Below are 22371 nucleotides of genomic sequence, written 5' to 3' on the forward strand. Positions count from 1 at the left end.
CTGTGCCCCTGTGTTTCCTATGTGTTGTGTTTGCAGAAAAGGAGCACAAAGCTCCCTTTATTTTATTAAAACCAGAAGTTGATTATAATATATTCTGTGGCCAGCGTGATATTTCCTGATAATATAAAAACTCAATTCAAAAAGGAAATAATGTGTTACCTTGCATTGTTCCCCAAAATAACTTAGAAGGAGATAACTAGATAAAAAATAATTTCTATCACACCCTCTGGTTACTTAAATGTAGTTGTTATGTTTCCAAAAATAGATAGTCCCCAAGTGTGCCTGAAATCTGTAACATGGAGGTCAGTTCTGTGTCATGCGTAGCCTTTTCTACCACAGCCATTTTGCCTTAAAATTGTTATGGACTTCTCCTGTGTTTGTTTCTTTAATTCACTCATAGTTTTACCAACAGTTTAGCCAACAGTAGTTGTTTGACACCAGAAAAAAAAAAAAAAAGTTCAGAGGTTTGAAATAAGGGAAATCATCACTTTTTATGGCTTCTGGCAAAACTCCATGACTACCTTCCTTAAGAAATGTATCTACAAAATAATGAATAATGAACCAGTATCTCTTTAAGCTCTCCACAAAATCTTTTCTTTGTCTTATTTTTCAATGACTTATATTATTTTGGGTTTCCCAGCATTGTTGCTATTAAATCAGCCCGCTCACTGTGAGGATGGATGTCTTTGCAAACAGAGTGGCTAGGAATTGCGCAAAACCCAGGAGGAGCATGCTGGGGCAGGAGCTGGGGGGTCGGGGCCGTTCCAGGAGGAGTGGAATGCTTTTCCTTGTACTTAGCCTCAGGCACAGACATGGCTTACGCCTTCTCTCAGTCAAAAATGGAACTTCAGAGGATTAACCATACACTCGGACGACTGCTAATGAGACTGTTCTGTCTCTTCATACATTTCAAACTCTACATGCCATATTTCAGTCTCGGGCCTTCTGGGCATTTGTGTCTAATTAGGTTGGAGGGCCTCCAGTTCGGATTACCTATGCCGCTTGGTGCCCAATTTCTTTATATGACTTTGGCAATAAAGCAGATTACCGTGGGTTTATGTGCAAGCAAATTAAGGATAGATGTAAAGCATTCTTGTAAACCCTATGCCTGCTTTCGTACCACTGATTGAATTCCACCATCATATGGTTCTTTCTATATGAAATGACAAGTGTGCTGATTATAGCATTATTGTAACTGGAGGTACTCTGTAGGACACAGGGCTTTTAAATACTTCATCTTCTCTTGCCCTTTTTTTTTTTTTTTCCAAGGGAGAAACAATATTGCTTCAAGAAAAGCTTCCCAGTTCCAGATAGAAATAATGAAAATGAGGACAGGACTCTGAGCAGAGCTATACATAGCACAGCAACTATTGATTTGAGTTTGCTTGTGTTTTCATAACAGCTTAGAGTACAATGGAGAAAACAGAATACATAGCATGTGAATTGGTGTTTAGCACTATGAAGTAATATTCCAGTGTTTAGGACTGCTGTTTACTAATAGTTTAAAACAAAAAAGCCCCTGCGCATTATAAGAGGAATATGGAAAGACTGTTATGGGTGCCTCCTCTGTCAGCGCTGAATAAATAAACCAGACCTTAATTCTCAAGATTGTTGTCCACTTTGTAAGTGCTAGGTCCACTCTCAGGATGTCATCCCTGGTTTTATTAAGCCAAGGCTTGAAGTGAAATCCCAATTCCAGTGAACTAAGTAACAAAATTTACTGAACAATTGTTTCATCTTGGATGTTAGGAGAACTGAATACATATTCAGAGCCAGATACCACATTAAATGAACCTTAAAAATATCTAGAAATATTTATTAAAATGTGATTTGTGAAATGCTAGGTGGCAGGGATGAAACCCAAATATTAAAGTACCCTTCTAAATTAATAAACCATTTTTTCAGGATGATAGCAAATATCTACAGATCTTCCAGTACTTGGCATCCTACAGTCTTATGTAACTGACCATAGATTTTAAGTGCTTAACTTCAGACACTGGTAAGTAAATATTTTGGATTAATAACTACAAAGATAACACACTCCAGAAAACATCAGCTTCTTCACAGTTATAATTTTGGAATATTAAACTTACAGCTCAGAAATACTGTGTTTGAACACAAAATTCTTCATGACATCATCAGGAAGACCCAAGAATAACTGTCTCCTGAAATCCAAGCTCCTGTTTAGTATGAATCTTAGGGATCCTTACATCAGGTTCCCCTGTGACAGGTCTGTGGAAATGTTCTGATGCTGGGATGGTGAGGAACAGGGCATTGTGGAAAGTGGGTGTCTTCTGCCTGTCAGGCTCCCAGATTTTGCCTGTGATTGTGCAGTTGATAGAGTCAATTTTGTTTCTTTGAAGAAAAAAGATTACAGGTGAAACACTGATACCTAATTCATCGATTTAAATAATATGACATTAATTAAGCAGTTCCACATTTTAGGATACTCCAAAAAAAATCAGCATGTCGTGTTTGCAGGACTTGGAGCCACAGTGAACTCGTAATTCCTAACATTGCATATATTATGAAAAAGGAGAAAGGCTGTCTGAATGTCAAATATGTGCATCCAATGGTAATACTGTGCAGCCACCATTTTATAGGCAACTTTTATATTAAAGGAATTTCCTTCCTTTCTGAAGCTCTGAGACAGATGGGACAGGCAATCACAGCTGGAATGTTTCTGTGTTCACCTCTGGAGTACAAAGGAGTCAGCATAGAGGGGACATTGCCTGGTGGCAGGAGCAGCTGGAGAGGCTTGGTCCTGCATGCTCAGAAGTGGGCACATCTGTCCTTTCGAAGGTCCTTGTGCCTTGTTCCCTGCCTCCTCAGACCATGGCAAGGGGGGGCCTTTCAATGCCTTTGAAATCTCTGCCTAAATCTTGTGGTGTGAGCCTCTATACTTGTTTAGGAATACAATAGTGAGCTTTGATGTATCGTGTCATCATTTTCATAGAAGGCAAAGGGACTGCTCAATAATAAGATGTGCCTTCAGAAGATGCTGAGTTGCTTTTCATGAGGAAACTAACACTTTAGAACTGCTTTTTCATCTTATAACATTCCAGAGATCAATGTAAATCTGCAAGTGTTAACCTTGAAAAGAAAACTGGTGCTTGGCCCTGAATGGGGAAATTGAGGTGTTCTTGTGTCAGAGAGCAGTACTGAGAGATCTCAGAAGCTACAAACCTGAGTCCACCTTGTCTTGCCAAAATAATTTTATGGTGGAGGGCTTCAGAAATATTTTTAGGTAAATCAGATATGTGTTTCCTAGTGTTTCAAATGTAAAGGAGAGCATAAATGCCTTAATAAGTTAGGAAGGCAGTAGCCTCATTTATCAAAAAGATAAGAGAAATCCAGATGACAGAATTATCAATATTTTGCAGAGGAAAAAGCTTATAGTAAGATGACGCAGGGTACTGCTGTGGGTTAGTGGCTTTGTCTTTTGGTCTCAGAACACTAACCTGAACTCTGACAAAGCATTTGGGAAAGAAATAGTCAAGTCTGGATGTCGTGTGATGTTACAAATGAGATGCAAGTGGCTTTTTAAAAATTACAGTTTTTTATTTTATTTGTATAAAGTTGGAGTAGGGCTCTGTGCCTTGGGTAGTTGTACTTTTTTTTCAGCACTTTCTGAAGTCATTGTAGCTGCAGCTTGGCTGTCATGTGCTTAATTGGAAGGTGGCCAAGTGGACGGTTGGCAAGCCTGTTTTTTGGAAGTCTGGACATTATCTTGCTGCTTTGGGGCCTCTGCAGTATTAATAAACCATGAATAAACTTCCTGGCATTTCTTTAATGGCATTATGGTTAAAGAACAATCAGTTTAAGCCTTCAGAGAATAGCTATTGCAGAAGAACAGTAAACACAGTCCACTGACATCTAGCAAATGTCTCTTTACTAAAGCAAAAAGACTTGTTGGGTCTTTGCGCAGCAGAAAGAGTAGTCCTGGGACATAAGATATGTAAGTATAAATAGAGTATAAATAATAATCTACCACTAATAAATATATAAATAATAGTATAATTATTAATTGTATAAATAGTAAACTACCACTAATAAATATAACCCTTCCACTCTAGAACCTTATGCATTCTTGTGAGGAATCTTTTCCTCACTTGATCTGCATATGATATTAATTGAATTCCTTGTCCTGATCTTCAAGTTATGTTTTGGGATCTTGTCTGGAAAATACTGTTCAAGGTGCTTTCTAGTGTGTGCTTCAGCTGGCCAGAGCCAAGAAAATATGCTTAGATTTAGCAGGGATCTACTTAACTTTCCTTGGACAGGGGGCTGCAGGCCAAATTGCGATGGTGTGTGTGTGGAGGGCCATTAAAAAACACATTCCGTAGAGACGCGCTGTGCAGGGATGCTGCAGGGTGAGCCAGGAGTTCATCTGGTCCATGCTGCCGCTCTCTGAGGAGCTGAGTGGTGTGGCCAGCAAGAAGCTGCTGTCTGTGCCGTGACCCTTTTTGTCAGCAGCGTCTTGCAGGTGAGTTTTTCAACAGCAGCGTAGGGGTTTCTGGGGGATGTGTGTAAGGAAAAGATTGTCACAGAAATGGTGATGAAGCAGTGGAAGAGGCTTCCCAGGGAAGCAGTGGAGTCACCATCCGTGGAGGTGCTTAAAAGGTGTTTAAATGAGGTTCTTAGGGACATGGTTTAGTGCCAGAGTTAGGTTATGGTTGGAATCGATGATTCAGAGGGTCTCTTCCAACCTAAATGATTCTATGATTCTCAGGATTTTCCTTGCCAGTGTAGTTCTGTATTGAATGTCATGGTAGCTGCAGTCAGCAATACCACAGTTTTGCCTCTCCTACAGTGTAGCTCCGTGTGACACGTGAATGACTAATGAGTAGCAAATTAGGTGCAAGTGATCATGATTGTATTCTGTTTTCCTGTAATAAACATATGCAAGTCCCTATTCTCACTGGTTTATGAAAATGGCCGATTTTGTAGCGATGATAACAACTTTCAAGAGAAAAAAACGGTTGAAAGTTTTCTTGCTGTCTAAGAATGTTAAACTTCATGACCAAAACAACAAAGGAAACCCAACAAAGAAAAATTATTACTATGGAAATTCCCATGAGAAGGTAGGAATGTGGAGGTTCTATAAATAAAAGCTAAGGACTTCAGGAAATTGATAAAGGCACACAATAATCTCAATGGTGAATAGAATTATGGATGAAATTTTCTCTTTCTTCCTTCCTTTCTTCCTTCCTTTCTTCCTTCCTTTCTTTCTTTCTTCTTCCTTCCTTCCTTTCTTCCTTCCTTTCTTCCTTCCTTCCTTTCTTCCTTCCTTTCTTCCTTCCTTTCTTCCTTCCTTTCTTCCTTCCTTTCTCTTCCTTCCTCTCTTCCTTCCTTCCTTTCTCTTTCTCTCTTTCTCTCTTTCTCCCTTCCTCTCTTTCTCTCTCTCTTTCTCTCTTTCTCTCTCTCTCTTTCTTTCTCTCTTTCTCTCTTTCTCTTTTTCCCTTTCTGTCTTTCTCCCTTTCTCCCTCCCTTTCTCTCTTTCCTTCTTTCTTTTCTTATTTCTTAACATAGAAGAACAAAGGTCTGTATAAAAGAATGGGTCATTGCCGGGTGAAAATGTCTGTTAGATTTAGAGTAAAGTATTCGCTGAGTTACTTCTTTTCTTCACATGTCAGTGAAGGACAGGCCACTTTGCCTCTGCTGATGCTGATTGGGAAGTGTGTAACACCTTCCTCCACCTTTGCTGTGCTGCTGTGTGAACTACTGCCATGTTACTGTGTGAGCTGTTGCCATTAGGCTCATTTAAACATCTGGACCTGACAACTAATACCCAGAAGTTTTTAAGGAATTCACTGGAGGATTCTGTGGGTTATGAAGCTTGAATTTTTCAATATGCTTTGGAACACAGAGAAATTACAGAGAACTTGGGAATTTGTCACCAGTGCTTTAAAAGGGCATTTTCTGGATAATTGCAAGCCTATCAATTTGGCTCTGGATGTGGAAAAAGTAAAAGAAATTCTACTACTGGACTACATTTAAACTTCCTATCATTCTTTAAGAGTAGTCACCCATGAGTTTTGGAAAATAGATTTTATCAGCCTGACTCTTTATTCCTTTATTTATTCTCTTATTTGAGAGATAACAAAAACAGTTTCATCAATGCCATCATGTTGAAGTAATATATAATATGCTTCTGTGAGGCATGATTTTTTGATGAAGTAACTACACTGAAATGAAATCAATGCGATGCTTCTTAAATGGTCTAAAAGCTGGCAGACAGGCTATGAAACATGACGGTAAATGGGGAATCCTCACTGAGTATGTGCCTTTCTGTTGGATCCTGTAAGAACTGGTTATTGTCAGTAACTACTTAGCACTTTTATTGGCGGCCTAGATGGTAACAATATCAGTTTTCCACAGGACTAAGGGAAGTTTAAAAAAGAGGGTAGCTACCTGGTGCAAAGAGATCTGTCAGTGTTAGCAAAGTGGGTGCAAGCTGCAGTATATCACGAATGAGGTTTTAGTGAGCTTGTGTGGCTCTTGGATGCATTACCGAGTAAGGGTAGAGAAATATTTTGCATATGCAAATCGTGTTCTGAGAAATAAACATGATTTTAGGAACGAGAAAGGAGGTTCAGTAATGTTGTGACAATGGAAGACTGGGAAAAATTCAACTCCAAGGTAACTATCTACTGGATTTACCAATGAGGGGTGACTCAGTGTCACTTGCTCTGTTTATGTACCAGTTCTGGTTCACCATGTTGCTAAAGGCGTTCTTCAGTGTAGCCAGCAAAGGCGTAACAAAATGTGGTGTCTGGAAAGCAAAGTTGGACCCAAGGAAGGTTCACAAGTGTAACAGACAGGTAAACTGATCATTGGAATGTTAATGTCAGTACTAATATTATTTAAAAGGACATTCTGGTTAAGAAAAGACTGTGATTCTGGGAAGTCTTGTGTTTTTCAGATCTCAACTTGAAGAAGGCTTCTGTCAAATAAGAAATATTACTGAAATTCAATCTTTTTTGTGCTTAATATGGACATTTCCAAGAGAGGCATGCGTCTCGCTCTCTCCAAGGGCTTAATTGTTGAGTGACCTTTGAAGCTGTGTTCAGGCCTCTGAACATGGATGAAACTTAATTTAGTCTCTTGGTCTGTTCAGAATTTATATGAAAGAATTTGCTTTATGTTAAATTTTTGATTGTTAGGAGTGGGAACAGGGGAAGTCCTGTGTATATTTTAGAACCTGGCAGATGTCTGTTTGCCACACTCCTTTCACCTGTTGCTCTCTTACCCTGTTGCTTAAAGACTTCCTAAATCACCAGGAAAAAGAGAATGGGAATTTAACTTACAGATTCCTTCTGTTCTCTGATGCAGCTGGTTTTGGCCTTTAACTAGAGCAGCTGAATGTAGTGCTCAACTCAAGCAACTTTTCTGAACTGGCCAATTGCAGTAAGGGGCTAAGATGAAATTTTTACTTTGAGCTGGATGAAATTCTGGACTGCTCTTGACAGAGATTTCACCAAAACCCTAGTAGAGAGTTTGCCTGTGCCTGTATTTATATTACTGCCCCTTGAGGGAGTTTTGTGGCTCTCTGCAGGGTAGTGATTGCTTGAGATTATACTGAATTTTCGTAGTGTTGGAGTTGTGTGTGACAGAAAGCAAAAGCAACTGCAGTATTAAAGTGTAGACATCTTGGCTAGTAAGAGGGATCTCAGATGTACAGAGACAGGTTCTACTCTTGTTCATGTTCTCAAGAATCAGTAAAATTTAGAAATCTGATCTCTATAAATTCCACTGTGTTTAAGCACAGCCCTTATTATCTGTCCATTTTCTGCTTATACTGTTCCCTGCTGACAGGATTCTGGAAATAATGCATGAAAAAGTCTTCCATCTGGAACAGTTAATGTTCACCTTCATGCTTTCTACCTTTTTGCTAATTAAAACACAGTAATGAAAAATGCTATTCAGTTGAATCAAGTTATTTCGTATGAAATTAGTAAAGTTAGTAATTATATGTACTTTTTTCTGTGTCCCTTTTGTCCACTGGAAAAATGTATCCTTCTGTCCTACTAAACTTGAAAATAATGGATCTGACTGGCTTTGCAGAGGACTTTGAAATTACATGGCTAGATCACCTAGAAACAGAGCGAGGACAAATATCTGTGAAACTCAAGCTGCCTTTGTATCCACTGGACCATGTTGATGACATCACTAAATACAGAATTTGGGAAGTACCCAAGTGCAAATGCATAACCAAATTTCAGGTCTTCCTTTAGGAATATACTAAGAATCTTTTTTAAAAACTGTGATGATAAGTTCCTTTTCAAGTAGTGGCGGTTTTTGTTTGTTTGTTTGTTGTGTTTTGTTTGGTTTTTTTTAAATATATGAAACTATAAACAGAAAATGTAACCCTCCAAGCTTGTTCTCAAGAACAAATTTACATTTTTTTTCCTATGACCATAACTATACTTGTGTGGGGTTTTTTTTGCTCTTTCCTATTCCAGTTTCTGCATTGAAAGGTTACCCTTTGTTCTTGTTCAATGCCTGCCTTCAGTTTACCTGTGATAGCAGCCTACAGCACACATAATCTATATTCTTCAGCAGCTGTAGCAACAAACAGGAGCTGTTTGTAACATCAGTAGAAGTATCTCTCCTCTTTGAAGTTCTGTCTTAAAATGATCCCTTCCCCACAATTTTTGGCACCAATTGAGTTTCTTGTAAGAGCTGACCATTTCCCAGCAGGCTTAAAAAGAACATCCAGTTTCTTTCTTTTGTCCCCTGCCCAATTTGTGCTGGGCTGTGCCCTCCTGCTTTGCAGCTGGATTGGATAAAGGGCTGGCTGTTGTTCAAATGGGCCTCAGTGTAATGGTCTCTTAGCCTTGTGTCCAGGTCTTTAAGGGTTACAGTCTACAAATTACTGTTCTTATATGTTTTTGTCTTGCTCGATCTTACTGAAAGAATGAGTGTGGCTGTCTCTGTTGTAGCCAGCACCATCATTTTCCTTGCTGAGAAGACAAGAGGATTTCTGCTGTATGTGTCTATATTCTGGTGACTTGCCCTAGGGCAGACATGGCAAACTCATCAGAGAGGACATCTGTTCACCTGTCTGACACCTCTGCTCTGAAGATTTTGGTTATTAAAGCATCTGTATGAAAGATACTGGCTTAGGTTAGCCTTATGTTTGTTTGCTAAGGCTTGTAAATCTAGTTGTTGAATCAGTTTGGTCTGCACAGTCACTGGTATCTTCCCAAAGACAGAAGAAGTATTCAATGAATATTTACTATTAACTGTTCTGTTAAACATTTCCCCGTTTCATTAACACCAAGCTTAATTAGAACCCCAGAAAGGACAGTCTAATTTCTGTTTGAATAACTGCACTAACCTGCCACAATGTAAATCAAGGTTTTAGCAGGGTAATTCAACAACCTTGCCTTGTTAGTTAAATGATTAAACATCTGCTGTGTTGAAGAGAGAAACACATTTTGTCTTACACTTGCAGCTCATCCAATAGCTAGAAATTGAAGCTGTTGACTATCAGTGACTAATAGCTTGAAGTCCTGTTTCTGTGGCATACTGCGGTTGGCAAGAGTCTGTCTGCTTCAAGGTTCCAGGGAAAAGTGTGATACTTGCTGAAAATAAAACAAAAAAAAAAATAGCCAAAAGAATGATGTCTTTCACTTATTACTCTGAATTGCATGTGCCCAGAAATACACCCAATGTAAACTTAGAAACATTACTTTATGTTTAAACTTGGAAGTTAAAAAACATGAGATTTATTTTGAAGCTTTACAACCAATACTGTGAAAAACACGAAACTGTTCCGAGTTATCTTCTGTTTTGTTAAATGTTGATCAAACCCAAGTATGGCTTGTATTTTTAAATGTTGGAACAGGAGCATACCCTGTAAACTGCACTGTGTGGTACTGTAGTAACTAAATTGTACCAGTAGTGTGCATTATTTCTATGCAGTGGTGTAGACCATCCTGTTTTCCCCTGCTGGTGCACCCCTTTCCCACTGCCCCTGGGTGCAGCAGAAGGGTTGGAATTTTGGAGAAGCTGGCTGGCTGTCCCTGTCTGGCAGCCCCATCTGCTTGCAGTGTGCCTGCTGCAGATTTCACTGCTGAATGACCAGCCTCGATTGAAAAGAAATACATGCCAATGGCATGGACGTACATGCCAAGAGAGAGGTACTAATTAGGAGCTTTCTGCTTGCAGTCTAGCACCCAGCCAGAGGTGTGTGAGTGTTTTGTATGACCATTAGCTATTTATGGGTGACTCCTCAATACAAGCATCGGAAGGATTAGCAAGATGTGCCCTTTCCACAAACATCAGGGTCACAGCACTAAAGAATTGCAATGAGGTCATAAAAATATTATTTTTTTCTCATGCTTTAAAGATCAGCACTATTTGTCATGGAGCAAAATGCCTTGGAAGTTGAACTTCTGTTCCCACAATTGTATTTAAGAAGTGCTCATGAAACTTGACAGACTTATGACGGATTGTAAGCAGCTGAATGAAAACAATAGGCCAGCGATAGCCGTGGGACATGGGTGGGCCCCACCATCAGTGTATCTGCACTGATGAAATCTTGTATGGCAGGTAGGCGATGTCAGGGCAAAGCCCTGGGAGCTCAGGCAATCACACTGCGACACATTGAGCTTCAGTTCCAGCCATTCCTCAGCTACTCAAACATTCTGTCTGAAAAAATGTGTTAAATAAAGTGCATTTGTGTGTGGTGTTTTTTTTTTTTTTTTTTTTTTTTTTTTTTTTTTTTTTTTAAGAGGCTGAAGTGTGTCTTCTCATGATGCAAATTTCCATCTAAGAACATGCTGGCTGTCACAGCTTTAACCCCAGCCTACTCTCTTAGTTCGAGGAGGCATATGTTGCCAGCTTGAGGCTGGCTCAGAGAGAGGTAAATACAGATGGGTCCATGTGTATGTGTGTTCATATATATGTTTATAGCTAAATGTTGTATTAACATGAATATAATTAACTGAGGAAAAGATAATTCTTGGAGAAGTTGTCTAGGACTGAAAGTCTTACGTGGCCAAGGGCAGAAAAACTTACAAAGGGATGAATTTTCTTGATGTCTAGACCTTACTTGAAGAGAAGATACAGAAATGGAGAAGCAGGACATAAAAAAGCAAAGTGGTGAGCTTGTTGATTGTGGTAATTGAGGATAGACTGATAACGGGGAGAAGTTGCTTGTAATTTACTGCCCGCTTACAAATTGCAGATGGAAAGAAAGAGCTATTCTGCACAACCCGATACAACAGAGGCCCTTTTCCATTTGTAACTAACTGAAAATCTACTGCTGTTTTGTAATTCCTTATAACTGAATCAGAATCAGTAAAACTCTTTGCTTCTTTCTTTTAAATGCAATTGCCTTTAGGTAGAAAATGTTTCCTCATGTCTCCTAAACTCTTTAAGTGGTGTTTCTGTGAGTACATGAAGATCTATTCTGCACAAAGGAATACTGTAGTCTGAAATCTGTATTTTGGAATCACATCGGATAGATTTCTTTACAAGATGGGACAAGCTAAATTGTTAATTGCATTGAAAATACTTTAAGTTTAAAGATTATTATAATGTTAAATTACACATGTATAATTTTAAAGGAAATAGTGTATTGATCTGTAGAACATTGAGCATATATTAGATCTGTAAAAAAAAACATTTCTGGAAATAAATTATTTATGGCTAAAAATCTGTTTATATGCAAATTCTTTCATATCTCACATGTATTAAATGCAGTGTACTCTAAAGATCTTTTGTGGCTTACTGTTTGATCTGAACACCGTGTAATGAAGAGTTCTGCTTGTGATGAAATTTCGTGTAATTGAAAGCCCAAATAAAGAAGATGCCTAGTAGGGAAGAAATAAAATGCACAAGCTATAAATAAACGGAAACTCTCAAGTTAGTATATGAGGTGCTTTATATTTCTACAACCTGGAACACTAATTGCAAAGAAGAAACTACAAAAGATGGAAAGAAATTGCAACCACTGTCACACCCAAAAGGTCTCTGTGAGAAAAAGCAGGTGAAAGAAAAGATGAGATCACAGAAGAGGTATTTTTGCAAGAGAAAAAGAGGCTCTTACCAAACTACAAATACAAACAAAATGCAATGCAGTAAAGAATTAGAAACTAGATACTTTAAACAGGAGAGGGAATTCCATAGTCCAACAGTACTACACAGGTGGGAAAGACTGTATCCTACTTATTGCATTTTAATTTCTATATCAGTTGAGGTACATTGTTTTCAGAAAATTAGATATAATCTGATTATCTGGTAATTCAGACAACCCGTTTTCATGTTTAATTTTCAAGCGTTCATGACCTAGAACATTTCACTAAGCAGCTGATAGTGTGAGGAAGAGCTAAAGCACTTGGTTCAGCCTCCTGCCATTACTGGAGTATGTTGGTAGAAGCAGCTGCAAAAGAGCGAGGCAGATCTGCAAGTCGGACTCCTGCTACACTGGCTTGAAATGAAATTGATATGTGGATGAGGCGGGACTTTTGTCTTCCACATTCCTCGAGGAGATACGCACATGGCAAGGATGGAATCATTAGACCAAATCTGAGCAGTGCTGTACAGGGACATAATACATAATACTTCGTATACTCAAGTCTCCGGGGAGAACTAGAAGACAACAGGATTAACTATCAGAGTGGATTCTCTCTGTAGACAGAAACTCTTGTCTACATGATTGGAATAGATAACTGATGGAAGAACAGATAGTGTAGGCTTCTGGATCGGACTAGTTTTGCACTTCTCTTTTTTCTCACTACAGCCTTTGTCATGAAAATGGATATACTTTATGCCATTTTCTGCTCTCCTTACAGTCATTACACTGGAAATGTTATCACTTCTAATTTCTCCAATTTTTACATTCCTAATGCCCGATATAATAATTTTCTCATAATTTATTCTTTTTTGCAGTGTCTTTATAAAAAAATTAGCATTGGTGGAGTTTGATACGAAATTATATTCTTCCCTGATAAGCTTCCCTGATAAGATAGGATTGTTTAAAGGAATAATCAATTATCTCAGGAAGCCATTTTCATTAAGACCTAGTTTTAATAGCTGGATAAGCGTGAGAAAAAGTGGCAATGAGGATTTTCTGTAGATGCTGAGAAGTGAAGATGCTCTATTTCTCTAGTCTGACTTCCAGAGATCCAGGGATTCTTGCATGACTCTTTGCTAAAAAGTCCAGCTTTGATCTGCCAGTGGCAAATGATGGAGGATCTAATACAAGCTTTTGGAGACCAATCTGTTGAGTATTTATTCCGGTGAAAACCAATGAAATTGAAAGTAGCTTGAATAACTTTCTATTTGTGCAATGAATTGTCTGTCACAAGCATTCAACCTTAATTTTTTTTTTTTTTAAATCTAAAATCTTTACAAAGGGATAGTAGCTTCAAAGAATGTTTGACACATTTCCTTTTGCTTCAGCTGTACTGGACTTCTCATTTCATAAGCTCTCACTGTTCAAACCATATGACTTATTTCTAGACTGAAACGATCTAGTTTTAGTTTCTACATTCTGCATTTTTTCCAATCTTTTTGTCTTTTATAAGAAAAGTTCTACACCAAAGAACAGCAACACTTGTTTTTTTTTTCTGTACCTCAGGTACCTGGTGATATAAAATTCTAAAGATTGTGCCCTTATTGCCCTTGAAATGAAGCTAGACTGTAAGAAATACAGCAGTAGATATATAGCTGATAGGAATGGTATTAAAATTGTGTTTTGGTAGATGTATGTTCCTGGAACTTGCTGGTATCCCACTGATTAGAGGTTGCTGAGTTATATAATATCTACATATAATGTATCTCCCATTCATATCAGAAGGTTTTCTGGACAGAATGCATTCTCACCTACGGTGATGTTACCTTTCCACATCAGTCTTCTAACAAACTGCCTCATACTTTCATTTCTGTGCCCATTAAAAACAAGCCTTAAAATGGGCTGCCCTGTTTTGGAGATAACAATACTTGTTTCAATGGTTTTTAAAAGCAATCTGAAGGAGAAATACCAATAATCTAAGCAGAGAATCCTGAGCAGAGCAAGCCACTGCAGTGCAGAACATAATTTGAAGAAAGCATTTGACAATAGCATTTTTGATGATTCATTCTCCTGACTCAAATGGGAGAGAGAACCAGGCATGGGAAAAGTGTATTTTTGCAATAGAAGAATGAGAGATGAAAGGGCACACTTGTTGTGATGACCCTGGAAATGACAGCAGGTTATTCTGGTGTCTGTTCTGGGCCAGGTTGTGATGGGTGGGGGAAAAGGAGGCAGAGCACAATCAGTAAGTGTATGAATGCAATATAAATTAGTGAGAGATGTGGGGAAAATGTCTAACCAAGTATAGCTGATGACTCTTTTTGTAAGTTTGGCTGGTGAAGATAATTTCTGTTGCTGTAGGGCATGCAGCATTGTGTGACATACTATATTTTTTTTTTTTTTGTAAATTATTCTGTGAGATGGGGGCAGTTCTGCACAAAATTGTTTTCATAGTGTTGTGCCTTGTGTTGGCGTTACCCTGCGACTAACTAGCGCACTGCTGAGCTGCAATGAAATCTCTGCCCCTATGAGTTCTCCAGTATCTGACATTGTGATTGTTTTAATGGGGTTATTTTTTCTTGTACAGGGATGCTGGTTTGGGCCTCTCTTGTCTGCCTGTCTGCATCTGTCACAGAGCTTGTTGGGTTTTGGTAGGTTGGTGACACCTGCCCCTTCGCCGAATTTAGCTGAAACCAGCCTTCATGTTTAAAAACATGGGGACAGAAGTGCCAGTGTTCAGACAATCCTGTTTCTCAAGGAGGCCAGCTTAAAATGAAGAGGACAGAATTAGTGTACTCTTGGGAGCTGAATTAAAACTGACTATCTTCAAAAGAATTGCTGCGCAGTGCAGTCTTCCCAGGGAGGCCCCCATTTAGGAAATTTTTGACTTGTGGTGGGAGGAAAACCAGGTGCATTGTGCCTGTGATTTGCAGGGACATGTGGTCCAGCCAGATGTGCCTGACAGCCCTTGGCACATGACAGGTACATACCTAGTGACAGGCTGAGCTGGAGACTGTAAGTATCCCAGAAACAGTAAGATCCCTTCTGCAGGGCAGTCATAGCCACTTTTTAAATCTGGTGAGAAGCCCTTTCTCCATCTGCTGCTGAGGAGACCTTCAGTGAGAAGGTGGCCAGCTGTGGTGCTCAGAGCTGGGCCAGAAATGGTCAGAGGTGCCATGTGAGACATTTTGCACCACAATCTTGGTCCTGCCATCAGTGTACTGTGAGCGGCTCCTCTGTGTTCCTGGCTGCTGCTCAGGGCTGCCTACAGCTTGACTGTGCTTTGTGTGCACACAAGCTCGGGCCCAGCAACCTGGTGACACGGTGGCAGGTGTCCTGCCCTGCCACTGGAAGCAGGGGGGGCTTGCTTGGCCCAGGAGGGCCAGGGCCAGTGCTATGGACACACACTTCAGCAAGGTACAGATGTTTTTTTCCTGGCTACTGCCTCTTGACGCTGGCCTTCAGAGGACAGCTCAGATTTATTTTTGACCAGTGAAGCATAGGAAGGTCCTTGAAACCCAGAGAGAGTGAAGGGAGATGAAGCGATACAGGTTCTTTCTCACCTTTAATTTTGTTGCTTTCGCTGCTGCCTCTATGTGTTTATGCACACTAACTTCCTAAGTGCACAGCCGTCCATAAACTTTACATTGTTTTTGCCTTCAAAGTTGGCTTATCCTGGCTGGGGAGTCTTCCGCAAGACTATACGACTCACAAGAAGTAGCAATATGCTAAGTTAAATACAGTAAATGATTTATCTCCTCTCCCTCTGGTTTGTGTTTTGAAATGTACGCTGCGCGGTTTGATAGCTTCCTACCACTGCTGCCAGTCCACCTGTCCCGCACCACGGCCAAGTCTTTGTCTCCAAAAATACCACTGCAGCTCAGACAAACAGCTTGACAGCCATGCCAGGGAAGACCTTTAAAATGATGATCTTGTATCGCCACAATGGGAGAGAAAGATACATTACAGGTCTGATCCAACACTTGAGAACTGCAGAGATGGAAATACCACGCCATGTCTAAAACACACATAGTGAATTGATCAGTCTCTGGAAACAGGCATTGTCTGGCTTCACGTGAGTTATTATAGTACTACTGCGTTCAGTGATATATCTGATTTTTTGGTCTTTAAAAAAAAAAAAAAAATCAGTGACTCAAGATATTAGCATTGGTAAATTAGGCTTTTATCCCTTGCACAAATCCAGTGCTTTTTCTGCTTACTCTTACTTTTTTGCCTGTTAGTGAAGCTATTGTAAGTATGCAATGCCATGTGGTGGCTGCATACAGACGAAGTTTTTGAAGGAGTAAGTTTAATGTGAACAGATGAGTCAGTGGGCTGAGATTTAGGTCTCCAGAAAGCAACGGGGTTGCCTCTATGCTTTTGTTGCTGTTTGTTTGGTTTATATAGACTTTGTCCTTGTGTTTCCATACCCAAGCTAGCTAATGGCAGCCCAGAAGACGGCAGGGAGCCTGGCGCTGACAGCACCCTCGCTGGACAGGACTGTCAGTGCTGAGCCCTCAGCTGCTGCGGCTGATTGTCAGAGCTGGGTGGTGGCACTGGCGCTGGCCTGTGTGAGCTGGCACTGCAGTCACTGGGACTGCAGACACGCATCTTGTGCTGGACATCAAAGAACGAGCAAGAGAATGGAGCTGCAGTCACTTGGGATTTATTTGTTGGATGTACGGATGTACCTGAACATTTTTCCACAGAGCAGTGTGCAGCTCCTGTGAAGCATCTTTGTCCCTGGCAGCAGCATCCTCTGGTGTGCAGCAGTGGGACTTTGAGGATAACACATCCTCCAGAGCCACTGGGCTCTGCAGAAAGTACTACTTTGCAAGCCATCACCTTGGGCTGCCCAGTGTCCTCTGGGTCAAGGCCGATGCTGATCTTGAGAGAGATGTGGCAAAGCAACTTGGTAAGTGCAGAGAGTTCAAGGGGATGATGTGAGGGAGGCAAAATGTCTCAAGTTTCTGCCTACGTGCAGATAGAATAAGGAAGCACGTCTGTTAATACAAAAGGTTCATGCTACTTGTTTGGTTTTAAGAAACTTTCCATCCTCCCATTGATAGAAGCCCTTGGGTGAAAGCAGTGCAGTGGCGAGGGTGTAATATTGTTGGCGTCTGCTTCTACCAAGGTTACATAATTGCTGTTTTCCTGGGAAATGAAATCATGGAAATGAAGAACTAAATCCACCAGAGCATAAGCAGGCACAACTTTGATTTCAGGCACCTGTCTGTGCCAGTATTTAATTTGGCACAGGAAATGTAGCATCAAAATGAATATAAACAAGTAGCACGAGAATAATGGCACAACTGGCATTCAGACACCGAGATGTGAGAACAAACACATCTCTCCTCAGCATGGGAAACTGTGTAGTGTGTGTGTGGGACAGGATGAAGCCAATGTCAGGAGCAAGCAAGTCTTGTGCAGCAGGAATGGTGGGGGTTTTGGGAAATGCACTTGCAGAAACCCAAAAATCCACACCTTAAATGAACTGAAAGGACGTAAGGGCAAGCTGTAACCAAAGAGAAGCTACAAGGCTGTAGGGCCTTTCCTCTGTCTTGCCTTAGTAATTATCTCTTGTTCGCAGAGCTTCCATTAATTGGAATGCATTTCCTAATGAAATTAGGCTGGCAGCCAGTATTCAAGTCTTTTTACTGCTAGGGAAAATTTGTTCTTTGAGCAACTCGGCCATTGATTTTTGTTTGTGTTTTCATTCATCATGACACTGTTACGTGCCAAAAATTCCCGCTCCATCATATTACCTTGGACAGTCTGAGTTATTTGATTTATTCCCTTGCTCCTGAATCTTGAAAAGTGAATTCTACAGCAATGCCCCATTTGTAGTTACTTTGTTGTATAGGTTTCACCACTCCTTTTTTTTTAAAAAAAAAACCAAAAACCAAAACCAGTTGGCATTCATTTTAACTACCTACCTGTTAGGACAGCGTGAAATGAATGGCAGTGCAAAGACACTAAGAATCCCAAGGAAAAAATAATAAAACTTCAAAAAAATTGAAGTGACATTTGCATTGTGGGATTTCTAAATTTAAAAAGATTCTCAAACTTGCCTGGTTTGTGGGGAGCAAGGGAACTGGACTATATCAGTACAGAAGAGCACATTTTGAAGAGAGATCTTTGACAAAGTGTAACTGGCAAGAGCTGAGCTGGAAGAGGTCAAAACTGTTCAGACTTCAGACAGTCTTTGAACTGTGCTCTGCTTATCTCTTTGAAGAAAGATGGGACTGGAGACAGTAATTACAGCATTATTTGGATGTGGTGTCATCTTTGCTTCTTCAGCCAGGTCAGGACGAGGTGTTGCTCGTGGGTGTGCAAACAGCCTTGTCTATCTTACTCTGCAGGATACTGTTTGATATACTGGCAGTATCTACATACATAACTTATCCGTCAGGCTGAATTACTTCCAAGAATTAATCTTTCTGCTACATCCCCACTACATGATATGTATGTGTACTGATCATCCTCCATAACAAATATGAATCTTATAAAATGCATGCAGCCATTTTACAACAGACTTTAGGTAACTGATCTGCCAGTCTCCTTTTTTATTCAGTGCATAGGAAGGATAGTGAGCAAGGCTGAAGAACAGACAAAGAGAGAATTATTTGAGTTACCTCCAGCTCAGAATGATCAAAAATAAGAGACTGGCTTTAAAATTAGTTTTTTAAAAGCAGTATGCTTAAGGCTAATCTTAGTTTCTTTGATGTTTAAGATGTAAATGAATGCAAGCAATTTACCTTTACAAATGCTACCATAAATGGTTGTGAATGAAATCTTAGTCACCTGCCATCTACAGCAACTGAAAGTCTAGGGACAAAAACAGTATTGTAGGACCTGTGACTGAAATCAGGAGAGGAAAAAAAACAGTGAAATTCTGTAGTTTTTAGGAATTTTCTGCAGTTCCTGGAACAGTGACGCTCTTTTCTTCAAATTACCAAACCTTCCCTCTGCATGTGTATATTAGACTGTTATGTATGCATAGAAACTCATACAATTCGTGTTACTTACGCAAAGAAAAATAATTTTCTTTGCCGTACTTAAATTCTTTCTCCTTATGATTCAAGTAGGTTTATTTCCTATCCAGAAAGCAAATAGTGCAGTAGTAGTCGTCTTCAAGACATAGGCAGTTACTGCCAGCAGTCGCAGTGAGAAATTATGCTGGGAACCGCCTAATACTGTGTGTATTATAGATGATGTGAAGAATTTAGTGGTGTTGCTAACACATGGTTATGGTGAGAAAGTTAGCCAGCTGCCCTTAGCTGCTTGGCTGAGGCTGTGGCCTCTTTGCTCAGCTATGACAAAATTGTGTGTACAGATGATATGTGCTTTGAGAAGGAATAAGGGACTAGTTTAATGGGTTGTTCAGTTGGAACAGTTCATGAAGAGAGGCAGCCCTCAGATCAAGATAAAGATGCATCTGAGATCATTGGAACAAACAAAAGAGGCTTTAGGGACATCTTTCACTGGAAAATGATAGGGGGAGAAAAATGAGTGTTGCAGAGGATGGTCTTAAAAAGGGAAGAAAGAAGGGCAGGCATATTTGCATCTGGTTGTTGTAACTGTCCTCTGAAGACACATAATAGAAGTTTCCCTCTCCAGCTGTACAGATAACTCCTGGTAATGACTTTAGAAGTAATGTGATTGTCAGCTACCTAGTGTACAATATCAGAACTGCACCAGGTATTACAGCAACTTGAATGGGCTTTTGGTTGTACTTTTACAAACAACGGATGGTGTTTTCCTCTAATGCCAGAGCTGATAAAACCTTCCATTGCAGTGCTCCCTAAGAAGCCCTGGAACTTCTGCAAAATTTGCAAATAAATATCTTAGTCAACCACTTCTTCAGGTTATTGGTTACTGACCAGCATGTAGTCCTCAGCATGCCTCCCATCTATAATGAAGAAGATAATCTATCTATTTCTTTGCATTATTAACTTCCTTCTGGCCTTGGGACGTTGCAGAAAATCTAGCAGGCTGTACCTCATATTAATAGTTGTAGGCCTTTCCTCCACGTTATAAAGCAAACAAACTGTCCACCTCCTCTTCCTAAAATTGCAGCAACAAGACCAGAAGGTGACACAAGGCTTTTGTGGATTGTTTCCTTCTCAGTGGTGTACAGCTGGTACTTGACTGTCTTTCCATTCACAATGGAATGGCTACAGAAAACAAGGTGTACAGATGCAGAAGAAAATAACTGTGGGAAGAACATGTAGTATCTAGTGACGCTAGAAATACATTGCCTCCGGGGAATGTGCTGGTTTATGGTATTGAATTGATCAGCTCTCTCTTTAGGGCCTAGAAATTCCATGACTACTGATGTGTTTACAAGAGCAATTTTGGCTTTCTCCTGTGACTACATTGTCCATATTTTAAATATGTTGCTCATAAATATGGAAGAAGAGAAAAACACAGATGCACACAACATGCAGGTGTCTGAGACTGCATTTTGAGACTCAACCAGACTACAAACACAGCACCAGAATAATATCATGTTAGACTGCCAGAGCATTTACTTTTCCCAGAAAAGCATTTATTTGCTTTTCATTATTGTTGATAAATGGAGAAAGGACATAGTTTTGTGTTTTGCCTGCCTGTCTTTCCCATGAGGTGCTAATCGTTTACAAATAAATAAACAAACAAATTAAACCAAAAGACAGTGTTTCGACAGAGTGCTTGATGGTGAGAACACAAAGTTGCAGCTAAGCAGGGCTTGGCATCAAACTCAACTTTTCTTTCTGAGGACTGTGTCCTGATGCTGTTATGGCAAGTGTCTGATTTCCTGATTCTCCCAGCCTGCGAGGTATGTAGCTAATTTTTAAATAGTTGATAGTTCCTGTATCTCTTTCTTTATTTTTGTCTTAAATCGACTCTCTCTACTTGGGACTTCTTTCCCAGGGACAGTAGTTAAGCAGGGGTTGATGGCGGTGTCGTGTGGACCAGATGACCTCCTTTCCAATCTAAATTAGTCTATGTTTGGGAAAGAATACTAGTACAGACTGATCAGGGGAGTAGCAGACTCATCTGCACTGAGGGAGAAAGCACGATGACAGCACTAGAAGACAGTTCTGGGTTGAAGACGGAAGCCTTGTTGAGTAGAAAATGGAGACTTGAGACCAGTCTCAGGACACCTACAAAGCATTAACAGCGGCTGTTGGTATTGATTGGTGCCATAGGCAATCGTTGCAACATATCTGTCATTCATGTCATTCTAGGCTCACCCAAAAATGTACACTGCAGAATGGCCATGTATATTCTTCACTTCTTAGCGTCGTACTCAGCACAGCTGTGATTTGTGCCAAGTGACACTCTCCCAAACAGCTTGAGCATCTTCTAGGAACCAGGAGAAAATATTTGAGAAATAAATTTGTCAACAGATAGCCGTAATCACATCTACATTATGAACCTAAAATATTTCTTATTATGGGATTTTTTTTTCCAAATCCTTCAGGCTAATGATGATACAGTGGTGTTTTCACTGGAGACAAGACATGATATGCTGGAAATTTTTTTTCCTTGAAGATAGTGATTGGTTCCAGACTTCTCGAAGTGGTGCTCACTGGAGAAAATAGCAGCTCTTTAGGTATTACGGAGATTTGTAAGGTCACTGCTGAACTGCTTCGTGCTGCAGCTCTGTGACCCCTGTGAATGTTACTCGTTCTCACTGTGATTGCATCCCCCATGCTGCAATGTGTTCTGCCACGTGTGTGTATCTGTGTCTGAAACAGCCACTGTAGCTCACACACAGGGTGGCTTTTTGAAACTTTCGACAAGTGGTGAAGGTTTTGAATGAACTGAAAGGTGAGGGGAGGACTGAGTTTCATTTCATATTGAGACCTCCCTTCCATTGCTGTGACCTTTGCATGCTTGGGATGCAGGCCATCCAGACAGTGGCCCATATTAATTCCTTTTCGCTCCAACATTTAAAGCTGTAATATCTTCAGAAGTTTGAAACCATGGGGTTTTATGCTTGCTTGGAGAGGGCAAGGTGTTTTTCACGCCTCCAGAGAATGTATGTATGGACTTGCTGATCTGGGGTAGACTCAAGAAGAATACTGAGCAGCACAGAAAAATGGGAAGTTTTATGATATGTCCAAGTGTCCCCTGTAGGAAATGTTTTTTAGGCTAACGCAGACATTTTGACACTACAGCACAGAAGGACTGGATCTGTTGCGGGTGCTTGTGTGTGTCTGCATATACTACCTGTGCCAGGGCCTATAGACACTGTCTTTGAAACCTTGCCATGAATAATGAAATACTCTCTGAGGTTTTTCTGTAGTCTTGGAGCAGGGAGTTGCTACTCCTGTCACCTTTATTTCTCTTCC

Source organism: Patagioenas fasciata, chromosome 1, assembly GCF_037038585.1.
Source record: "Patagioenas fasciata isolate bPatFas1 chromosome 1, bPatFas1.hap1, whole genome shotgun sequence".
In the NCBI taxonomy this organism is placed as follows: domain Eukaryota; kingdom Metazoa; phylum Chordata; class Aves; order Columbiformes; family Columbidae; genus Patagioenas; species Patagioenas fasciata.